General features: G+C 44.2%; 1 non-coding gene across 1 annotated transcript; it reads right to left on the bottom strand.

The window, feature by feature from the left end:
- Positions 1-9,953: 9,953 nt before the first annotated feature.
- On the bottom strand, positions 9,954-10,079 carry LOC116876686. The gene has a single exon (XR_004384443.1). It is a non-coding gene; the product is annotated as a U6atac minor spliceosomal RNA (small nuclear RNA).
- Between the last annotated feature and the right edge of the window lie 11,102 nt (positions 10,080-21,181).

Here is a 21,181-nt window from a genome sequence, read left to right as displayed (position 1 = left end):
TTCAGTCTTGCTTTTTCATCCATTCCTACAAACCCTATGAAATTGATCCAATTACATTCAATTTAATTATTAATGTCTTGGATCCACCTCTACCATTTGCTCTTTGTTTTTTATTTCTTCCATTTTGTTTTTTATTTCTCTGTTTTTATTTTTCTGTCTTTGTGGTTGAATTATTTTTAACATTTCAGTCCTCTACTGGCTCTTAAACTTTGTCTCCTTTATTTGTTTTTTTTGTTGTTGTTGTTGTTGTTCAGTGGTTGTTTTTAGAGATCCTTAACTAATCACTTAGAGTTAATATGAAAATGTAAGTTAATATAAAATGTAACATGAAATATAAGAACAGCATTAACAATAGGGTTCTATTTACTTAGCCCCAGCCTTTGTGCTATTAGTATATACATATTACATCCTATATATTATACATGCCCAAATACAATATTATAACTTTTGCTTTATATAGTCATATGCTTCCACGAAATTAAAAGGAAAAAAGGGTACTTTCAACTTAACCACTGAGTTCTCTATTTCAACTATTATTATTTTCAAGTTCTGTATTGCCAAATGGAAATATAGCTCATATTCGTAAGTCTTATTCCTGCCTTATGTTTTCAATTTTCTTCATTAGAGCTTTGAAGATGTTCATTAAGTTTATTTTACATTCCTATTCTTCCCAGTTCATTAATTCTTCTTCCTCTAGTATATGATTTGTTGTTCAGTTGGGGCCCTTCTTTGGTGATACTTGTGTTCCTTGGAGTTCTCATTTTTTTTCTTTCTGCATTTAAGTCCACTGGGCACTCCCAAAGCCTTAGATTTCATGACTTCCAAGTGAGTTGGGAGAGTGAGAATCTCTCCAAGTACTTGAGGAGGACGTTATAATTTCACTATAACCACTACCTATGTAATCACCCTCAAGGAAATGCATAGAAGACCTATGCTGGCACTACTCTTTTTCAGAGATTATCTTTCTCTGTGGTAATTACCAAACCCAAAGCATCAGCAGGAATGTTTTGGTGAGGGAGTACTCAGAGGAGGCCAGCTACCCTCCACTTACCAACCTAGGAAAAATCTAAGATCATATTCTTCTGCCTCTGCGATGCACACATTTTTTGTTTTTCTATAAGGTCCATGTGGTGGGTGTGATTCATTTAGATAAATATGAAAGAGAGAAAAGAGTCCAAACTGGAAAGAACTTTCCAGGCACAACCTCTGTGCCTTAGTCAGGGTTCTCCTGAGAAACAGAACCAATGGGAGATAGACCAATCAATCGACTGATAGATTGTAAGGAATCGACTCATGCAATTATGGAAGCTAATAAGTCCCAAGACCTATAGTCAACAAGATGAGGATCCAGGAAAGCCACTGTGTCAATCTAGCCCAAGTCTGAAGGCCTGAGAACCAGAAGAGCTAATGGTGTAAGCTTCAGTCCAAAAGTGGGCAGCTCAAGACCTGAGAAGAACTATATTTCAGCTCAAGTCTAAAGGCCAGAAAAGACTGATGTCCCAGCTCAGCAGTAAGGCAGAAGTAGTCTCCTCCATTCAGACTTTTTGTTCTGTTCAGGTCTTTGATTGGGGCCCATTCAATTAGGGAGGGCAATCTGCTTCAATCAGTCTACAGATTCAGATATTAATCTCATCCAGACACTCTCACAGACACACTCACAGACACCAAATGTCTGGGCACCCCATGGCCCGGTCAAGTTGACCTCTAAAGGTAATCGTCATGCCCTGTCTGTAACACTTGGCCCCCTCCTGCTATGCATTCCAATCTCCCACCCTCACCACAATCCCTAAAGTTTTTCTCTTAGATTCCAGGATCCACCAACTCCCTGTTTAAGAGAGTCTCTAAGACTGGGCTCTGGGAGGAAACCAGCACCCTGTGCTAGTTTGCCATCTTCTGTGGAACAGGAAGCTCTCAAAGTGTTTAATTTCCACCTTATTTAAACACCCCTGATTGTGGGTCTGTTCTAAGGCATTTCTTTAAAAGCTGTGAAAACCTCAAGAGCAACTTTCTTGAAACTTCTCTGATGTTTAATTAACAAACTTGCTCTTAACCAAGGTTTGTTTGGCTGGGTTTCTGTGCTTTGTTTTTAGCGAGTTCTGATAGTTGAAATTCAATATGTTAGCCATACAGGAAATAGGACAGGTCAGGAGCCAAAAGAAGTTAGCTATAGGAAGTGGAATTTCTGAAAAAGGCAGTGGATGAGAGTTGTTGACTGATATATACGGTACATCTAACAAGATTCAATCCCAGAGGAAAATGATTTTATAGACTCAACCTTATTGATGGTACCAGATTTCCCTTTCCCCCAAGGAAGCATTTCCCGGCTCTCCATCCAAACCTCCTATTGCTCCCCCATGCTCCTTTTCCTAAGGAAAGGGAACTAGGCTCCAAAGCCCCAGTTAGAGAATGCTTTGCTTCTGGGTGAATGGAGAGGTGCAGAGCTTTGGCCTAAAAAGCCTGAAATCCAAATAAATATGCCAAGTATCAAAGTGTTGTTAAACCCTTGGCCTGGATGCTGGTGTGGCCTGTGTTTTATGCTGCATTTCAATATGCTTTTTTATTATGATGTTATGTTAGTTACCATACAGTACATCATTAGTTTTTGATGTAGTGTTCCATAATTTACTGCTTACGTATATCACCCAGTGTTCCATGCAAAACTTGCCCTCCTTAAAGCCCCTGGGCTAACCCATCTGCCCACCTCCCTCCCCTCTAAAACCCTCAGTTTGTTTCTCAGAGTCCATAGTTTCTCATAGTTCATCTCCCCCTCAGATTGCCCTGCTTTCATTTTTCTCTTCTTTCTCCTAAGGTCCTCCGTGCTATTCCTTATGTTCCACATATGAGTAAAACCAAAGGATAGTTGATTTTCTCTGCTTAACTTATTTCACTTAACATAATCTCCTGTCCCAACCATGCTGATGCAAAAGTTGGGTATTCGTCCTTTCTGATGGCTGAGTAATATTCCATTGTATGTATGGACCACATGTTCTTCATCCACTCATCTGTTGAAGGGCATCTCGGCTCTTTCCACAGTTTGGCTATTGTGGAGATTGCTGTTATGAACATTGGGGTGCATATGGACCTTCTTTTCACTGCATCTGTATCTTTAGGGTAAATACCAGTAGAACAATTGCTGGGTCATAGGGTAGCTCTGTTTTTAATTTTTTGAGGAACCTCCACACTGTTTTTCAAAGTGGCTGCACCAACTTGCATTCCCACCAACAGTGTAAGAGGGTTCCCCTTTCTCCACATCCTCTCCAACATTTGTTGTTTCCTGTCTTGTTAATTTTTGCCATTCTAACTGGTGTAAGGTGGTATCTCAATGTGGTTTTGATTTGAATTTCCCTGGTGGCTAAGGATGATGAACATTTTTTCATGTGTCTGTTAGCCATGTGTATGTTTTCTTTTGAGAAGTGTCTGTTCATGTCTTCTGCCCATTTTTTGACTTGATTATTTGTTTTTTGGGTATTGAGTTTGAGAAGTTCTTTATAGATCTTGGACATCAGCCATTTGTCTGTAGTGTCATTTGTGAATATCTTCTCCCATTCCGTGGGTTGCCTCTTTGTTTCGTTGACTGTTTCCTTTGCTGTGCAGAAGCTTTTTAGCGTGACAAAGTCCCAAAAGTTCATTTTCAACATGTTTGTAACCAGTCTTTTAGTTCTTGAGGAAGAGGGGAGGAGGTGAGATTCAACTGCTCCATCCCTCGTTCTGTCTTATGAAGAGCAGGGCTCTGGACACTCTCGTAGAGAGAGACATGCTTAGATTTGCTCTTATTTTATTTTATTTTATTTTTTTTTTTTTTAGAGGGGGAGAGAGAGAGAGAAAAGGGGAAAAGGGGCAGAGGGAGAGGGAGAATCTCAAGCAGTCTCTACCCCTAGCACAGAGCCTAATGCAGAGATCTGCGCCCCTACCCTGAGATCATGAGCTGAGCCAAAATCAAGTGTCCGGCGCTCACACCGACTGAGCCTCCCAGGCAAACATGCTCATTTTCCTTTATGTTTTCCTTCCACGAAGTCGCCAGGATTCGGGTCAGAAAGAACTCAGGTTGGAAATCCTCTACTCATTTTTCCTTTAACCCTGGGGCGGTTGAGGTGGAAGGGTGGGGGGTAGTGGGATGGAGAGGAACCGAGGCCAGATGGAGTCAGCAGTCTGCTTAAGGTCTCTCAGTTGCAGCAGTGGACTAGAAGCTAGGTGATCTGACTCCTAACCAATGTTTTTTCCACTAATACTCATTGTTAAAATCTGCCCTTCAAAGCTCTCATCTGTTAAATGGTTAGGTTTCTCATCCTGAAGGGATGAATGGCCTTGGCTCTCAGAGCTAAAACTTTTATTCTTATTTGTTTCTATGATTTTGCTTCTTTGTATTGGAGGGGGACAGCTCAGGGAGTGGGTAAAGGGTAGAAATAAATAAAGTAACCTGATTTTAAACAATTTGATTAGTCTTTTTTTTTTTTTTTTTTTTTTGGACAGAAGTATTTTCTAAAGCTGAGATTGAGAGAGAGATAGGGTACAAGAAGACCCTCCATTGCTTTCATAGCCCTGAATGACATACAATCAGTGGGCTAGTTTGGGCCCAGCTCAAACTCAAGGGCACACTGTCATTCCTAATTTTCAGTGCATTGTGTCTCAGTTAATCTATGCTCCCTAGCTTCCTATGTAGGTGGGAAATATTTATTTAAATATTTAAATATTATATTTAAAATAAAAATATTTATTTTATTTACTTCTCACCATAGGTGGCAAATATTTATTACATGAATGAATGCACAGGTAAGTATTATAGGGTTTGTAAATATCAGGTGGAATGTATAAAGGATCCAATACTGTGTCTACACACACAAGTAGCACACCAGCAGCCACAGGTTAAATCTGATCCACAGATTTTTGTCTTTGGCCCATGTCATGATTTGCAGAAATTGAGCCACATTTGACTTAAAAATACTGGTTCTCTTAAAAGATCAGCAGAATATCTAGCAATGCTGCACACTTATTCCAGAATGAGGCCAACTGGTCAGAGCTGAGTGGAACTTAGATCTCCTTCAACGGAGCATGAGACCAGAGATGTTCATGTCCCTACCAATCATAATGTGTGGGCTTGTGCACCTCACCTGGCCATCTTCTATCATTTGTGTTACAGACCAGGATCCTGGAGGCATTTAATTCTTGGTCTGGACATCTCAGAGGTGGAGATCCATGTGGGAAACAGTAGGTTTAGCTGGGAAAGCTAAGGAAAGATTTGTGGAGTTCGAAAGTCCTGTAGAAGTGCAGACAGATGGATGTGGAGACAAGGAAAGCTGGAGAGAGGGCGGCTGGCCTGGACAAGAGGAACTCCTGCTTACTTTGGCTCCAGCAAAGTGATCCTTGAAGACGAGGAAGGCCTTGGCTCCAGTTTCCCTCTTGAGAAAGAGATAGTCGATTCTGACTTTTCAATATGGAGCCTACAGCGGCTGGGTGAAATGTCTCTCCATTGTGATTCTCCCAAGAAACAAGGAATGTAGGGTTCCGAGTCCTAGGATCCATCCCTGTGTTGTACATTTGAAGAAGCTGAGGTTGAGACAGGGGGAAGTGGCTTAACCAAATTCACACAGCAAGGTCAAGAGCCAGACTGAAACCAGCTTCTCTATTTCACTTTTTACCACACCAGAGAAATAAAGAGGAAAGGAGAGGGAAGAGGCAGGTATGGAGGGACGTGAAAATATGGGGCAAGTGTTGTGCTTCTAGGATAATTGACTTTGAAGTCAGAAGAGGTTTTTTTTTTTTTCTTTTAAGAAAGAAATGTGTTTTTAGAATCTTATTTCAATGGCTGGTGGGAAAAAAAGTCCTTCAAGTCCCCAAGGAATGTTAGAAAGAAAAAAAAAACTCCATTAAATTCTAGTCTTCAAATCTGTCTGAGTCATAATAACTATAATAAACTCTGGGAGTGTGTGTTTTCTTCGGCTTTCTCTTTTGGTCAGTTATGTAAGGGGCAGGGAGGGGGCAGCAAAAAGGAATAGCAAGCTTCATGTGTATAATATGAAAATGTACAAATTGGGCTGGTTTTGTAACTAAGCATAGTGTCTCTGTGTCTAATTAAGAAACGACATTTGCGGAGTTCTAGAAGTGTTGAGATGAGAGGCTACAAGTGGGGGAGGGGATAGGCAGACTATATATGGCGTTTTGCCCCTTCTCATGGAAGAAAATGTACATATACATATGTTCCCTTAGCTGGGAAGGCTTGACCCACTTCTGACCCTCATCACCATCACACCCTTCACTGGGTTGAGGCCACTATTCTTCAGGGCTCAAGTGAAACATTCCCTCAGCACCCCGCACTTCCCCTTCAGAGAACTCCTCACACTTGCAATTAATTATTTGTGTCATTAGTTGTGTAACACCAGGCACAGTAAGCTTGGTTAAGAGCATGTGTCTGTTTTGCTCATGAAGAATGGTGCCTAGCCCATCGTAGGGGCTCCGCAAACATTTAGTGAATGGCTTTAAGATCTCTTTCCTGCCTCTAACACCTCACAATCCTTATGGAAAACAATCAAACGCCAGCTAAGCTGTACATGGACTTTCAGCATGGCAGCTCCTGGCCTCCCCTCCTTCTCAACTTGACCCTGGCCCATCTCATCTCCAACCTGAGGCATGTGCTTGAGGAGGCAGGTCTAGCAGAGGGGGCATCCATTGGCCTGGGATTAAACAAGCAATGCAGAAAACTTCTCAAGGCTTCAGCTGCAATAGAAGTGAATCGGGAGCAGGCATCCCCTCCCTGCTGAGGTGAGCAGGATAGTAATGGTCCAGAGGCAGACTGAGGAAACAGTGGTTTCAGATGTGAGCCCCAAAGTGCCATCCCAAAGCCAGTTCCTCAGAATTACATGACTTGCTTTTCCGTTGAACTGTTTCTCTCTTGGGTCACTAGACAGCATGAGCTCTTGGTGAGAGGTAGGGCTTAACAGATTTCACTGGAATCACGCCTCTCTCTTAAAGATTCTGTAAAGTAAAAGTTAACCATTTGTAAACTGGAGTTCTTTGAGTTCTTGGCAACAAGGCACTCTCCATACATCCCACAGCGAGCTGCTTGACAGTCCAGAGAGCTAACATTTAGGCACTCTACACTTTGCAAAGTAGTTTACATACGTGTTATCAGACCCTTACATATGTGTGAGGTATTATCGTCGTCATATGATGTATGCTGTGTTATCATCATCATACCTATACTACGGATGTCCTACAGAGGTTGGCAAAGCCCTGGTCATCCAGTCAATGGAACCAGAGCAGTGGACAGGCGTGGACAGGTTGCTCTCCCAGCCCCTTGCCTGTTCCCTCTTGCCCATTACATGAGGTCAAAAGTTTTTCCAAGGGAACCAGTTGCTGTTGATGTTGGAACCTGGAGCTTGGCCTTCCAGCAGGCAGCAGACCTGGACCTCAGCGCTTAGCCTGGGGCCAATGTGACCATTTCTGGTTGTGCTCCAACAAAAGAGAAACTTCTCCACAGGCCAACAACATTGTTATTAAGCTCTATTGAACTGACTACCTCATAGTGATCCCAGCATTAGGTCTCTCTGGTGTACCGAGGGGGTCCAGCTGGCTGTGTAGCCGTGTGTCCTTTGCACTTTAGAGGTTGGGGCTGGGGTCTGAGCTTGTGTGTGTTGGGGAGGGGTGTGGCTCTGGGAAGCCCATCCAGCCAGTGGTGTTGAAACTCACTGCAGCAGGGTGGACACGGGGCAAGGAGAGAGGGTCCAGACCTGGTTTTCAAAATCAGTCGCCAGGCTGTTGTCCCCAGAAAAGGAGATCCAGGGGACACCACAGTTCCCATCACAAAGTAAAAGAGTCATAAAGGAGAAAGCAAATGAAGTTGCTTATCTCATTTATTTATTTTCCCTTCCCTGTTTCCACATATGCTCCTCCAACCCATGTCCCCCGTGCCTCTCCCCAGCCGCTATCTGCTAACAAGCTCCCCCATTAGCATTCCCGGCCCCTCTACTCCCTGTCATCCCTTCTCTAGGCTTCGCCGAGCATGGAATATACCAGCACACAGGATTTCCGTAGGTGATAACTGCAGCCAGGGCCCGCTTACCCCGGAGGGGTCCCTCCTGTCCTTGCCGGCGACTGTTCACAGCAGGCGAAGAATTCTTTTTTTTTTTTTTAATTTTTTATTTAAATTCAATTTAATTGACATATACTGTATTACTAGTTTCAGGGGTAGAATTTAGTGATTCACCAATTGCATACAATACCCAGTGCTCATTATATCACATGCCCTCCTTAATGCCCGTTACCCCATTCACCCCATCCTCCTACCCCCCACTCCCTTCCAGCAACCCTCAGTTTCTCCCCTAGAGTTAAGAGTCTTTTATGGTTTGCTTCCCTCTCAATTTTCATCTTATTTTATTTTTCCTTCTCTTTCCTTGCTCATCTGTTTTGTTTCTTAAATTCCACTGATTTATTTCGCTTAGCATAACACCCTCTAGTTCCAATCACGTCGTAGCAAAAGGCAAGATGTCATCCTTTTGGATGGCTGAGTAAGCAGAGGAGAAACTCCAGTCTCCCGCAGGGATGTGACTATCCATAGCTAACTCACCTACACAAACTAGCCTGCCTTTTGGTAAGCAACACCTCTGACCTTGTGTGTGGATGCCCCAGAGGGAGAAACAAGAGATAAGGTAGAAGACAAATTTTCCGAGGTGGGTCACTCACAGAACACTAGTCTGGAGAAGGACCTCCAGGGGCCACCCCATCTGGGCCTCCATGACCTGTGGGGCCGGTCCGGGTCCCATATGGAAGGGAATACAGCGTCTGCTGGTGTCCACGCTCACAGAATACACACCAAGGCCTTCTGTATTCACTCCTTCCAGAGCTGTTAGCTTTCCACTCAAAAAAAGTGTGCACCTCTCAGGATGGTTTGAGTTTTGTTTTTTGTTTTTTTTTTTTTTTAACTTTTTACTGATGTATGAAGGCATTCGGAAAAGTACCCAAGTCACAAGTTCAATAGCGCTTCACCAAACGGATACACCGAGATCACGAGGCACCAGATCAATACCAGATTATTCCCCATAGCCCTCTCTGAGGCCCCAACCTGCCCACCCCCTGCCTCCTCCCGACCCCGAGCCCCCCAGCCGCTGTCCCGACTTCCAACATCACACATCAGTTTGCCTCATGGGTTGTACTTTGAAGAAGCTGGATTCCATAGATGTGCAGAAAAGATTTTATTTTTTCTTAATCAACACTATCTGGGAAGGGGAGGGACTTGTCGAACCTGATCTGGGTGTCGTATTTTATTTCCAACCCTCAAGATTCCTAACTCCTTAACGCCTCATAAACTGGGAGGAATTTTAGGGAAAGAGTCATCTTCATGAGCAACCTAGCAGCGGGCAGAAGGCCAAGCGGGGAAGACAATGGAATGAGATAAGAGAAAGGCATTATGAAGAGACAGGAGCCCCCGGGAGGAAAAGTATTTGGACTTCTCCCAACAGATTTCAGACCCTCTTCTAACTTTTTTCTCTGTTTCTAAAGACACTGTTTTCAGCAAAGCCACATACCCCCACCTCTTTACTTTAAACAAGCATTGAAAATACAAGTATAACGTGAGCCACATATGCCATTTTTTAAAAGATTTATTTATTTATCATTAAAGAAAGAGAGAGTGAGAGAGCATGAGCTGGAGGAGGGGCAGAAGGAGAGAGAGAATCCCAAGCAGACCTCCAAGCTGAGCACAGAGCCTGATGTGGGGCCCTATCCCATGACCCTAACCTAAGATCATGACCTGAGCCAAAATCAAGAATGGGACCCTCAACTGAGCCACCCAGGTGCCCCTGCAATTTTTTATAGTGGTAAGACACACATAACAAAATTTATCATCAGTGACATTTAGTACATTCATACATAATACTCTACCACCAACCGCCCTGTCTATCCAGAACAGTTCACTACCCCAAAGGGATACCTTGTACCCATTCAGCAGTCACTCTTCTCCCTCAAAACAATGTTTACATGCCACCAAGTAAGTGACACTGCCTTAACTCTATGTGTGTTGTACAGGCCCAAAGGCCTCCTCTGTCCTTGTCAAGGAGAAGGCTAAGCTTCTCTCCTTCATACAGCACCCACGCATGTAATTTTATATTTTCTAGTAGCGGGGCACCTGACTGGCTCAGTTAGTAGAACATTCAACTCCTGATCTTGGGGTTATGAGTTCAAGTCCCACTTTGGGCGTAGAGATGACTTTAAGAAAATATTAATTAATTAGTTAATCAATTAATCTAGTAGCCACATTAAAAAAATTAATTCTAATAATTTACTTAACCCTGTTTATCCACACTGTTATCATTTCAACACGTTATCATTGTAAGAATGGTTGCAGGGGCACCTGGGTGACTCAGGTGGTTAAGCGTCTGCCTTTGACTCAGTTCATGATGGATCCAACCCCATGTGGGCTCCCTGCTCAGCGGGGAGTCTGCTCCTCCCTCTCCCTCTGCCTCACTCATGCTCTCTCTCTCTCTCAAGTAAATAAATAAAATCTTAAAAAAAATAAAAATGATTGCAGAGACACATTACACTCTTCCATTTTGACTGAGTCTTTGCGATCTCACATGTATTTCACACGCACAGCGTTAACGCCATTTGGACCAACCATATGTCAATTACCCCGAACGGCTACCATCTTGGATAGTGCAGTTCTAAGTAATTTGTAGAATGCTGTTAATATCCTAAATCATCTTCGTAAAAGGCAATTATTAAATACACGATATTCTGAGGCTATAGTTTTATTTTTAATATAAATGTATCAACTCAATGATAAAAAATAATATATTTGGAGACAAAAATTGTCCATAAGTGCCAACACAAGTAAACCTGAAATCACTTCTTAACACTCCCTCCGTTGACTTCTTTGACTTCTTTGTGGCTCTTTGCTCATGACTGTGTACACCATGCAGAGGCAAGGCCACTCCTTTGAGGGAGGGAAATGAAGGCCAACCTGACCACTGTCCAGAGGCAGACGTGAAGCTTTACACAGGGTCATGATTATGTGTCCTTACTGAGGCCTGGGGTTGACCCCCAAGGACAGTGGCAGGTTTGTCATGTGACTGACAACCCTGCCATTCCTCTAACCAAGCCAGAGGGCACAGAGGCCTAACCTAGAAACTTGGACTTGAATTTCAAAATTCCTCCCCACCTCCAGATTTGTATGGCTTTCACTCTCCCACACATTCGAACCTAAGTTTAAGAACATGACCTGAGCAACGAGGAGGTTGGTGAACTAGTGTGTTTCTAAGAGCCCTTCCAACCCAAACATTCCAGGGTACTCGGGTGCCATTCATCTTCCCCACTCGACAGCCACACAGCCACACAGACACACACACACACGGCCTGGGTCACCAGCTCCACCCGAGAGAACAGCCTGTAAAGAAGTAAGAACACTTCTACTCAACCTTGCTAACTCACCGGGAAAACAGAGAAACCTAAACAGAAGCACTCTCCGTTAGCATCCATGTGCAGAAAGAAGAAAACCTAGCAGAAACTGGCCTCAGGATCCAAGAATGTAAAAACATTTTTTTTTAGATTCCCAGAAGCTTCATGCCACCATGCCCCAAGTTGGGAAAAAAATGTGCTATTTTATATGTTTATAACAACATCTGATTTAATATTATACAGTTTTGCTTTGTCACAAACCAGAACAAATACTTTCAGATTTATTGCATCCTTCTGTTCAGAGACTTAAGTAATCATAGTTAATAATGCAGCCATTCCACAGCCTGAAGAAGAGCTTTATAATTGGGCGGGGGCGGGGGGGACCAAAGATTCCTGAGAGGCAGGTTATTTTCGAGAAGGATTTAAGGTTTTAGAGTTCTCAATGAAGCTTGAAATTCATCTTTTCCAGCTCACGTGGAGTTTCCTCTGAAGCTTGGCTGGGAGGTATAAATAGAGAAAAACCAGTAGGCTCACAGCTTCTCCCTGAGCCCTCAGAGCATGTAGCAATTACTCATCAGCGGTCCTAATCCTTACCTTGGCTTTAAATATTTTTTTAGGGGCGCCTGGGTGGCTCAGTGGGTTAAAGCCTCTGCCTTTGGCTGGGGTCATGATCTCAGGGTCCTAGGATCGAGCCCAGTATCGGGCTCTCTCTCTCTGCCTGCCTCTCTGCTTACTTGTGATCTCTCTGTGTCAAATAAATAAATAATTTTTTTTAAAAAAACTTAAAAAATAAATAAATATTTTTTTAAACCATCCATCAGCTCCCAAACTCTTTATGTTATTAACGCTGTATTTGGGGCCTCCTCCTTATTTGTTGATTCAATGAAAGGCACTAGTTGTTTTTAAAAAGAAGCAAATATTTTTACAAATCACTTCCTCATTCGTTCCCCCCACACATACATGCACACAGAGGCAAAGCTAAGCCCCAGGTGTTCTCCCTCCTGGAGAATTAATTCAGGATTAGTTAATGATGTAGCCGGCAACTCGGCCGCTTGGATGTTTGTGGGGTAGGTTTGGTGTCTTTCCCGACCCCTGCATCCAGAAGGGGGTGCTGTGGTCCCCTGAGGGCGCCAGGGGCCTCTGTGTGTGTTCACATGAGTGTAAGCCCATCATCCAAAATGTGTGCGTCCGTGGCTAACCATGATGTATTTCTGAGTTCCCTTTTTCAAAGAAAGCCAGGATTTGTCACTCTACCCACCATGAGGGAGCACGCCCACATTAAAACGGGTTAGGATTGTGAGAACTTGGTTTATGGAAAATCAGGGAAGACTTCAGAACAGCTGGGTTTTTATAAAAATGAGACTCCCTAAGCCCACCTCAGTCCCCCATCAGCATCGCTGGGTGTCAGATGCAGGAACAGCCCTTGACTCAAGGTTCCCACAGGAGTCCCCTCCACACTGGAACTTACGGACCCTGATCTGAAAGGTCCCTTCGTGACGTCATCAGCAGATGCTTCAAAACAAGACTGTGGAATCAAACCAGTTTCCAGCTGAAGATACTACAGCTCTTTGAGATAACTCTTGCTAACTTTAGGAGCCCACGACCCAAAGCCAGAAGCCTGGAGTTCTCATTCTAGCTAGTTAGTTCACCTCTTCAAACCTCACCGACGGGACGTAGGCAATTAGGGACAAGTGTGATTATAACACTGCAGCAGCTTCCAAAGAGCTTGCACATCCATCCGAGCTCACTGGAGTGCCAGCGATCAAACAGCGTGTGTGGGCAACAGTGATCTGAAGACTTCGTGACATGCTACAAACGTGAAGGCATAATGAGAATGTGGATGTGGTTTTCCCAGCAAAGAAAAATCCTGTTTTACATCAAAATATCTATTGTATTACTGATAAGTTAGCTTGGAGGATGTGGTTTAGAAATATAGAAGCAATGGAATTTTTCATGCAGAATCCCGGAGCTGAACCCCAGGCAGCACGACACAAAACTGTAGGCTTCCCCCAACAAGAGCAGGGTTTTTCTGCCCAGCTCACCACTCAGCTCAAAGAGACCTGGGATCCTGCAGTTAGAAGATGAGCAGAGCCCAAGAAGAAAGATGGAGGAGGAGGCACAGAGCTCAGTGGCTGCCCCCAAATTTACTAGTCAGGTCTCCCCTGAGAAGAAGAGTGTGGGGAGGCAGAGAGGGGCCAAGACGAATTAACATCTCTTCATGTGGGTATATTAGGGATACGTGCCATCTCAATCCCGAAGCGGTTTATTACAGGGAAGTTACTTACCATCTCTGCCCCAAAATTCTTCAGTACTTTTTTGTTGTTGTTGTTCTCTGTTCCCACTATGTTTACCCATGATGCCTGTGGTCAGCCAGAAGTGGGACAGTATCTTCAACAGTTCTAACACCCACTACAGCTCCATTAGGGACCTTCTAGGACAGGCAGTGGGGATTTTCGTCCCAAAAGTTCCTGAGATGGATCAGTACAGGACATTATGTTCTTCATGGCCTTTCTGTAGTCTAGACAGAAAATGTAGATTCTCTTCTATTTCCTCAAATAGACTGAGCTCTATTTCCAGCCTCATCGACCGACATAACCTATTAGAAATTAGGCAATGATCCGATGATATCATAGAGGCACCCCAACAATAAAAGGCCAACCGTAAGCTGTTCTACATTTGAACTTAACTCCTCTCAAAATATCGAACTACCAGAATCTCCAAAGCTCAAAATCCCCTTACAAGCGAAGGTCCGGGGCGCCTGGGGTGGTTGAGTCCGATGAGCGTCCAACTCTTGATTTCAGCTCAGGTCATGTTCTCAGGGTCATGAGATCGAGACCAACTTCAGGCTCTGTTCTCAGTGGAGTGAGCCTGCTTGAGATTCTTTCTCTCTCTCTCCCTCTGTCCCTCTCCCCACTTGCACTTGCTCTCTCTAAAATAAATAAATTAATTTATTTGTTGTTTAAAACAACAACAAGAACAAGTTAAGGTCCAAAGAAGTTAAAACAAAACATTAAAGTTTAAAGTTATCTCACCCACGATCAAGGTTAAGTTTAAAGTTATCACATTTCAATTTCTAAGTCTCTTTAGTCTCAGCAAGAGGAATTCTTGGTATTCTGGGTGGGGGTGGGGTTCTCTCAGGGGCTAGAGTCAGGCTGTTTCCAGAAAAGGGGCCTTGGAGTTTGAATTAAGCTAATGCCAAGTCTCTGATGTGCCCCACTTTTTTTTTATTTTTTATTACTATTTTTTAATTGTGGTAAAATACACATCACTTAAAATGTACTCTCTTAGCCACTTTGAAGTGTACAGTTCAGTGGTATTTTTTTTTGAAGATTTTATTTATTTACTTGTCAGAGAGAGACAAGCAGGGGGAGCAGTAGGCAGAGGGAGAGGGAGAGGCAGGCTCCCCAATGAGCAAGGATCCCAGTACAGGGCTCAATCCCAGGACCTTGAGATCATGACCTGAGCTAAAGGCAGACACTTAACCGACTGAGCTGCAGGCGTCCCTACAGTTCAGTGGAGTTAAATACATTCACACTACTGTGCAGCCATCACCACCATCCATATCCAGAACTCTTTCTATCCTACAAAACTGAAACTCTGTTCCCAATAAACAGGAATTCCCATTCGTCCTCCCCTGGTTCCCAGCAGCCACCATTCTACTGTCTGCTTCTGAGTCTGACTATGCACCATATCTCTTATGACTGGAGTCATACAGTATTGGTCCCTTGGCGAACTACATATTTCAATCAGCATCATGTCCTCAAGCTTCATCCATGTTATCGCATGCGCCAGAATTCCCTTCCTTTTTAAGGCTGAATAACATTCCATTCTATACAGATATAACATTTTCTTTATTCTGTTTATCTCTCATCAAACCCTTGGGTTGCTCCCACCTGTTGGCTAGAGTGAACGGTGCTGCTGTGACCCTGGGTGTATGTGCCTCTCTCTCTAAATTAATCAAAAGGTTTCAACCACAGAGGAGATTATCACAGAACTATCGCCACATCATCAAATTAAAGAAAGTAAGTCAACCCCCAATCCCAGAGAGGGTATCCAGGCAAAATCATGACTCCAAAGCCCACTGGGTGATACTAGAGAAGACAACAGCAGATGCGGAAGGAAGGTTCCTCTTAGAAGACTCTTCTAAGGGAAGAATGGAAAATGGTTTTATTTGAAGTGCTCATCAGTCATTGCCAGGTGACCGTAAGCCACACAGATTTTCATCATGGGACCATGTCTGCTATACTCAGGGAAGACCAACTCCCCCTGGAAATGGTCTGCTCTGTCAGAGACATTACTGCCTTAAACACATGTTCATGGCTCAGACTAAGCTCACAACTAAAAAGGATTCTAAACAAGCATTTATTTTCTGCCTGAGAAGCTTAAAATGTGGACACCACCAGCAACAGCCAATGCTTCTGAGGGCTGCATAACAGAGAAGAAGACGAGGTGTTCGACCCAGCCTGTGCCCAGCATATAGACTGCAAAATGTCAGCTGTGCATCTGTTGAAAAGGGGCTCCTCCTACAGGAAGCAAGCTGGCGGAGCAGGGGGCACTCAGATAATTAAAACTACCAGGCAAAGCGTGGGGTTGAGCAACGCATTTGCTGAGTCTTGAAATCCTTATTTTGTTCCTTTGCAGAAGCACTGTGAGCATAATGAAAAGAATACAGCTTTAAGAACTAAGCTTCACCCCACCAGGCATTAACGGAGTCCAGAAACTATGTGAACAATCTTTCTTGACATCCCCAGGACGTTTATATCTGTCCGACGAGAAACCAGAGGGGGAAACATGTTAATTTTCTCAGCCTTTTGATAGCACGTATACAAGATCTCTTAGCCCCACAAAAAGCTCCAAATATCCTCTAGAACTTCAACTGCCTTAAAATATAGACTTGCATTTATCTTGGCCACATTAACGAGATCTGTTTGACCAATACATTTATATTTATGATGACTAAGGGCAGATTATGGTTGTTAAAATTTGTCCTTGGGACATGAAAACACTCCTCTGTCATTAATACATTTTGTAATATAAACTATGATGTCAGGTCAACGTAAAGGGTAAAAACGTTCCTAAAGTATGCACACATCATTTTTTAAAGCAATTGAGCCTAATGGAATAACAAAGGTCATCATAACAAACCATTACAGCCTTGGTCTTGGCAACTCTGGCCACAGAAGAATCTCCAAGAAACGATCATCATTCCTCCAATGTTATGGCATCCAGACGACAGGGATGGCTTGCAAATGAGTCATACAGGCTCAGATCCGCGGTAGCTATGTGAGCGCGGGACAATCAATTATTCATGTGTTTACAAAGAGCTTTCCCGCTTGATGTTAACCAGAGCTGCTTGCAAAGAAGAGCTCTCCAGCTGTCCTCAGCCATCCCGGGCCTCCAACTAACAAGCTGCTTTAATTGCTGGGCAAGTCATCTGGAAGGTGCCCCTCCCCTAGACCAAGTAAACACCATCCCTTCGAAACTTCATTAGGCATAAAAATGTTAATCGGTAATAATTATGACAATACTTTATTTACAATACTCCCAGCAAATCCCAAAGAGAGAGAGAGAAGTTAGCCTTGACTTACATCCCACAGGGCTGCCCCAGGACTGGAGTCTGGACTATTGGAGATACAGGTCAGGGTTGGTAGATGGCATAGAGCAGGAAATGAAGGGAAGGAATCAGAGGCTGTGGGCTTCAAGAGGGAGGTAGTAGGAAGAGCCGTCTGGAATGTTCTGTGACGGGAAAGGAGCACGACGGAGGACCACCAAGAGTAGGTAGATTAGGTTGGTCAACAGCCAAACATGAGTGAGCTTGACGCACCCATCAAAATCAGCCTTGGGAGAAGTTAGATGAGAAGATACTTCTCAGCCCCTGTTTTTACTACAGCCTGTCCAGGAAGACTAATAATAGGATTAGGGCAACTCCTCTTCCTGAGCTAGGCCGAAGAGGACAGGACCAGATGGCCCCACAGTCCCCTATCAACTGTGTTTTAAGGGAGAACAGAATCATAGTCAAAGCTGTTGCAGGGGCCTCTCCCTCCGAAGACAGTGCAGTCAAAGCAAAGGGATACCTCTGGTGTCCTTCTATTATCCCAATTCCAAGAGCCTTTGTTGAATCCTTCAACCAGATTCTTCCCCTTGCTTGACACTGGGCAACTTCAGACCCTATCGTAACTTACTTGTCCACTTCTAAGAAAGTGGTAAAAGCAAACAGTGTTCTTGTGGATAGAAGATCATGGGATAAAGTGAGAATTTAAGTATGGCCAGGGGCAATAGGATCCCTGGGGTAGCTCTTCTTGATACAGTGGGAGGCAGCTCTAGGTAACAAGATGTGAGGAAAGGTAAAGCTAGCAGGTGGGAAGACAGTGCCCCTCCCTGGTGCATCAAGCATCTTGGAGAACTTGCGTGGTATTGTTGTAATGCCAAGACTAGACTCTGTGTTCACCCCCTCAACCCTTATCCACCCACTCCATCCATGAATGCAGATTTGGAAAATGAGTCCAGAGAAAAGGAATGCATCTCCCCAAGGCCCGTATTAGGAGAGCTGGTCTAAGGTGTTCTCTCCATACCTCCTTTAACCTTTTATGCCTCAGTCCGGGGACAAGGGAGAAGATAAGAGGAAGCATCCCACAAGAGGCCTCCTTCATGTGACTGGGGGCTCTTCTAACTTCCTCAGCCTTCTCATGAGTGCACAACTCCCGCTCATCGTGATTCCTTGCTCCTGACTGGTGCTCCCTCCGGAGAGCTGGAGGTCAGAACGGGTTTCTCAGGAGGGGGTCAGTTAGGAGTTAGGAGGAGGATTGGAGGAGACAGAATTCTTTGATGCAGGTCCCAAGACTCCAGTGAGTTGCTAGGCCTTTGAAGAAATCCTAAAGGAGGCATGCAGGATTTCCCAGAGTTATTGGTCCATGGAATTCTTTCATATGAGCATCCCTCCAGGCAAAGTTCCAGAATTTCATGGGCCAACCAAACCTAAGGAAGTGTAGTGTTAGGGTACAGCCCCAATGCCCTGGTTAGAGCTCCAATTTGTCACACTATCAGAGTTCTGGGGACACAAGCTAGGAGCTCCAGCCTGCCATCACTGCTGGGGACAGCCTCACAGATAGTTTCCCAAAGTCACAAGCTGGCCTGTTCTACCAAAGGGGTAGCCCCCAACACGCACACCTCCTCCCACACCTCCAAGGGCAGAAAGACAGGAGGAGGATCTCTCATTGTCAGACAACTGCCTGGTTTCTATCAGGCCGAACCTGATTCTTTTCTGCCCTTGTGTGGATAAGTCTCTGCTCTCTCTCCTGGTTGTGAAGCTCTGACTTTATCTCTGGAACAGCCATGAAAGTGAGCCTTCGAGCTGTCTGCCCAGTGGAGCCTTCCCCACCTCTTTGTTTCAGGATCTCCAGCTCTGGGCTGGTAACCTTCTGCTGTGACCACAGCACAAAGTCACCACCCAGAATGAAACATGACCCCCACCAAGAGTGGCCATTTCGGCCTGACCTCGAATGTCCATCACCCACAGCTGTTAAGATCTTTCTGAGGGTCTGTGATCGTCTATATTCCCGGTCCGCTATTTCAAGTGGAAACTGTGTGCAAATGTTCAGAATCCAAAATAAACGAGACATCAGCCCAGCCTTTGGCATGAACCAACTCATTAAATATAAAATAAACACAAGTAAATGGCTTTTAAATCTCCCTGACAGAAAGCTTGGCAACTACCCGGAGATTTTGGGGGTCATTGGAACTTCTCTCTCCAGACGGGAATCTTCCTCACACTCTGAGGGGCAGAAGGGGACTCCCGACAAATGATGGTATCCCGGTACCCCTGCCTCCCAATTTGAGACACGCTCTGTACTGCAGACAAGGACAGGGTCTGCGAGAAGGATGGCCTGTGACACAGAACAGGTCACTGGGGAATCGGACATTACTATTTACAAAGGGTTAGGAATTCAGGTTGAAGGCATTCAGCTTGCCGCCAACGACAAATCTCCAGGAACTGCCACCAAACCAACCCTGAGTTTCTCACTGCTGTCTCTCTCTCGGTTGCCCTGAGTTCATACTCACCTAGTTTCTTAAATCCTGTGTGCGTTCTGCCACGGGGTCCCAAGGTCCCCTTGGGAATGTGACTTGCTGAACTCTGATTTTTGCCTCTCTCTGTAGTTTCAGCATAAAGTGGATTTATCGGGGAAGGTGATGGGCCAGATGACCTGATGGATTGTTTTCATTCTCCACATCACGCCAAGTGTGCAAAACACAAACTGCAAGAATTCACCAACCAGAAAACATAGGCACATGCACCTGTTTGCTTCTAATGTTACCTCAGAACTAGGCTAGATTCCAATGATTACTAACGTCTTTTATAAAACCGATGTGGAAAATGCACAGCTTTTGGTAAAAAGCATGTTCCCTTGACAGCCCGTCAAAGATGAGTGTTCACCTGGGGAAGCTTCGTGTGAGCAGGTCCGTTTGTAAGAGACCCAGGTCTGGTCAGGTGGCAGAATTATTGGCTTTTCCCATTCACATCAGTCAGCTTCAGAGTCTGATTTCTGTGCCAAGAAGTTAGTAAGATCCGAAACTAGTCAAAGTAGCTTCCATTTACTTACAGTTTGGGAACATTTTTTCATGATTTGGTCAGCTCCTAAGGACAAAATGCCAGTGAAAGAAATGGTTCACCAACTTAGAGTTAAATCATTGGATCAGTAGAAAGATTAGATTTTTTTTTTTGGTTTTTTTTGTTTTAAGATTTTATTTATTTATTTGACACACAGAGAGAGATCACAAGTAGGTAGAGAGGCAGGCAGACAGAGAGGGGGAAGCAGGCTCCCTGCTGACCAGAGAGCCCAATACGGGACTCGATCCCAGGACCCTGAGATCATGACCTAAGCCAAAGGCAGAGGCTTAACCCACTGAGCCACCCAGGCATCCTAGATGTTGTTTTTTTAATGAACTAGAACATGCTTTCTTTTTCTCCTTTGAAAAGTTTCAGTGGTTTATTTAAAATCACAAAATCACATTTCTTCTCATCCATGGCCTCCAGAACTTTCTCACCTTGAATTTGAGGATGTGTAGCTGGTCATGAGCTAAGGTGGCGTACCAGTCATGAGTTGATGGGACAAGCAAGGATCCCGGAGGGCTTTGTGACAGCACAGCCATCCTCCTGAGAGCTTTTAAGAAATCAAATATTTAAAGCTGAGAAGGAGAGAACACCTGGAGGGTACCCCCACTTCCTTTAAAAAAAAAAAAAAAAGTTCAGAGATGGAAAATTAAAACCCATCCACGGGTATTTTTTCAATGTTTTCCACAGCATGGGCTGAGCTACCATTCACCACCACTAGGTGGCATCCTCTCCTGGCCCCTTCTTTTGGCTCTTTTGCTAATAGGTGACACCATCATTTCCCTGGACAACATTAAACAGCCTCTCGGACAACATCCAACTAGGGGTCTCTAGTTTGATGTTGTGCTCTAGTGCTACTGTCTACTCTCCTATGTTGGGAAAGCTTTGGGATTACTAATGAGATGTATTTGATATTTTGTTGCAAGGCGAGGAAGTTTTTGTCTTGCTTTTCACATGTTCCGTATCAGAGTCTGACAGCAATGCTGCTCTGAGCTGACTTCCTACCCTGACATGCCTGTTGTTCTCCAGCCCAGAGACACCCCATGCTACGAAGGATCTATCAAACCTGTGCAGACATTGTCTGAGGAGCAAGGTCCTAGATGACCCATGGAAAATTAACATCTTGATTGTTTCCCAAAGGTCAGGCTCTTTCTGCCTTCTCAAAAGCTAGTCTAGGGCTTGAGGAGA

Source organism: Lontra canadensis, unplaced genomic scaffold, assembly GCF_010015895.1.
Source record: "Lontra canadensis isolate GAN:19392208 unplaced genomic scaffold, GSC_riverotter_1.0 scaffold46, whole genome shotgun sequence".
Classification (NCBI taxonomy): Eukaryota; Metazoa; Chordata; class Mammalia; order Carnivora; family Mustelidae; genus Lontra; species Lontra canadensis.
The sequence above is the reverse complement of the archived record's forward strand: the minus strand, read 5'-3'. Positions and strand labels throughout refer to the sequence as shown.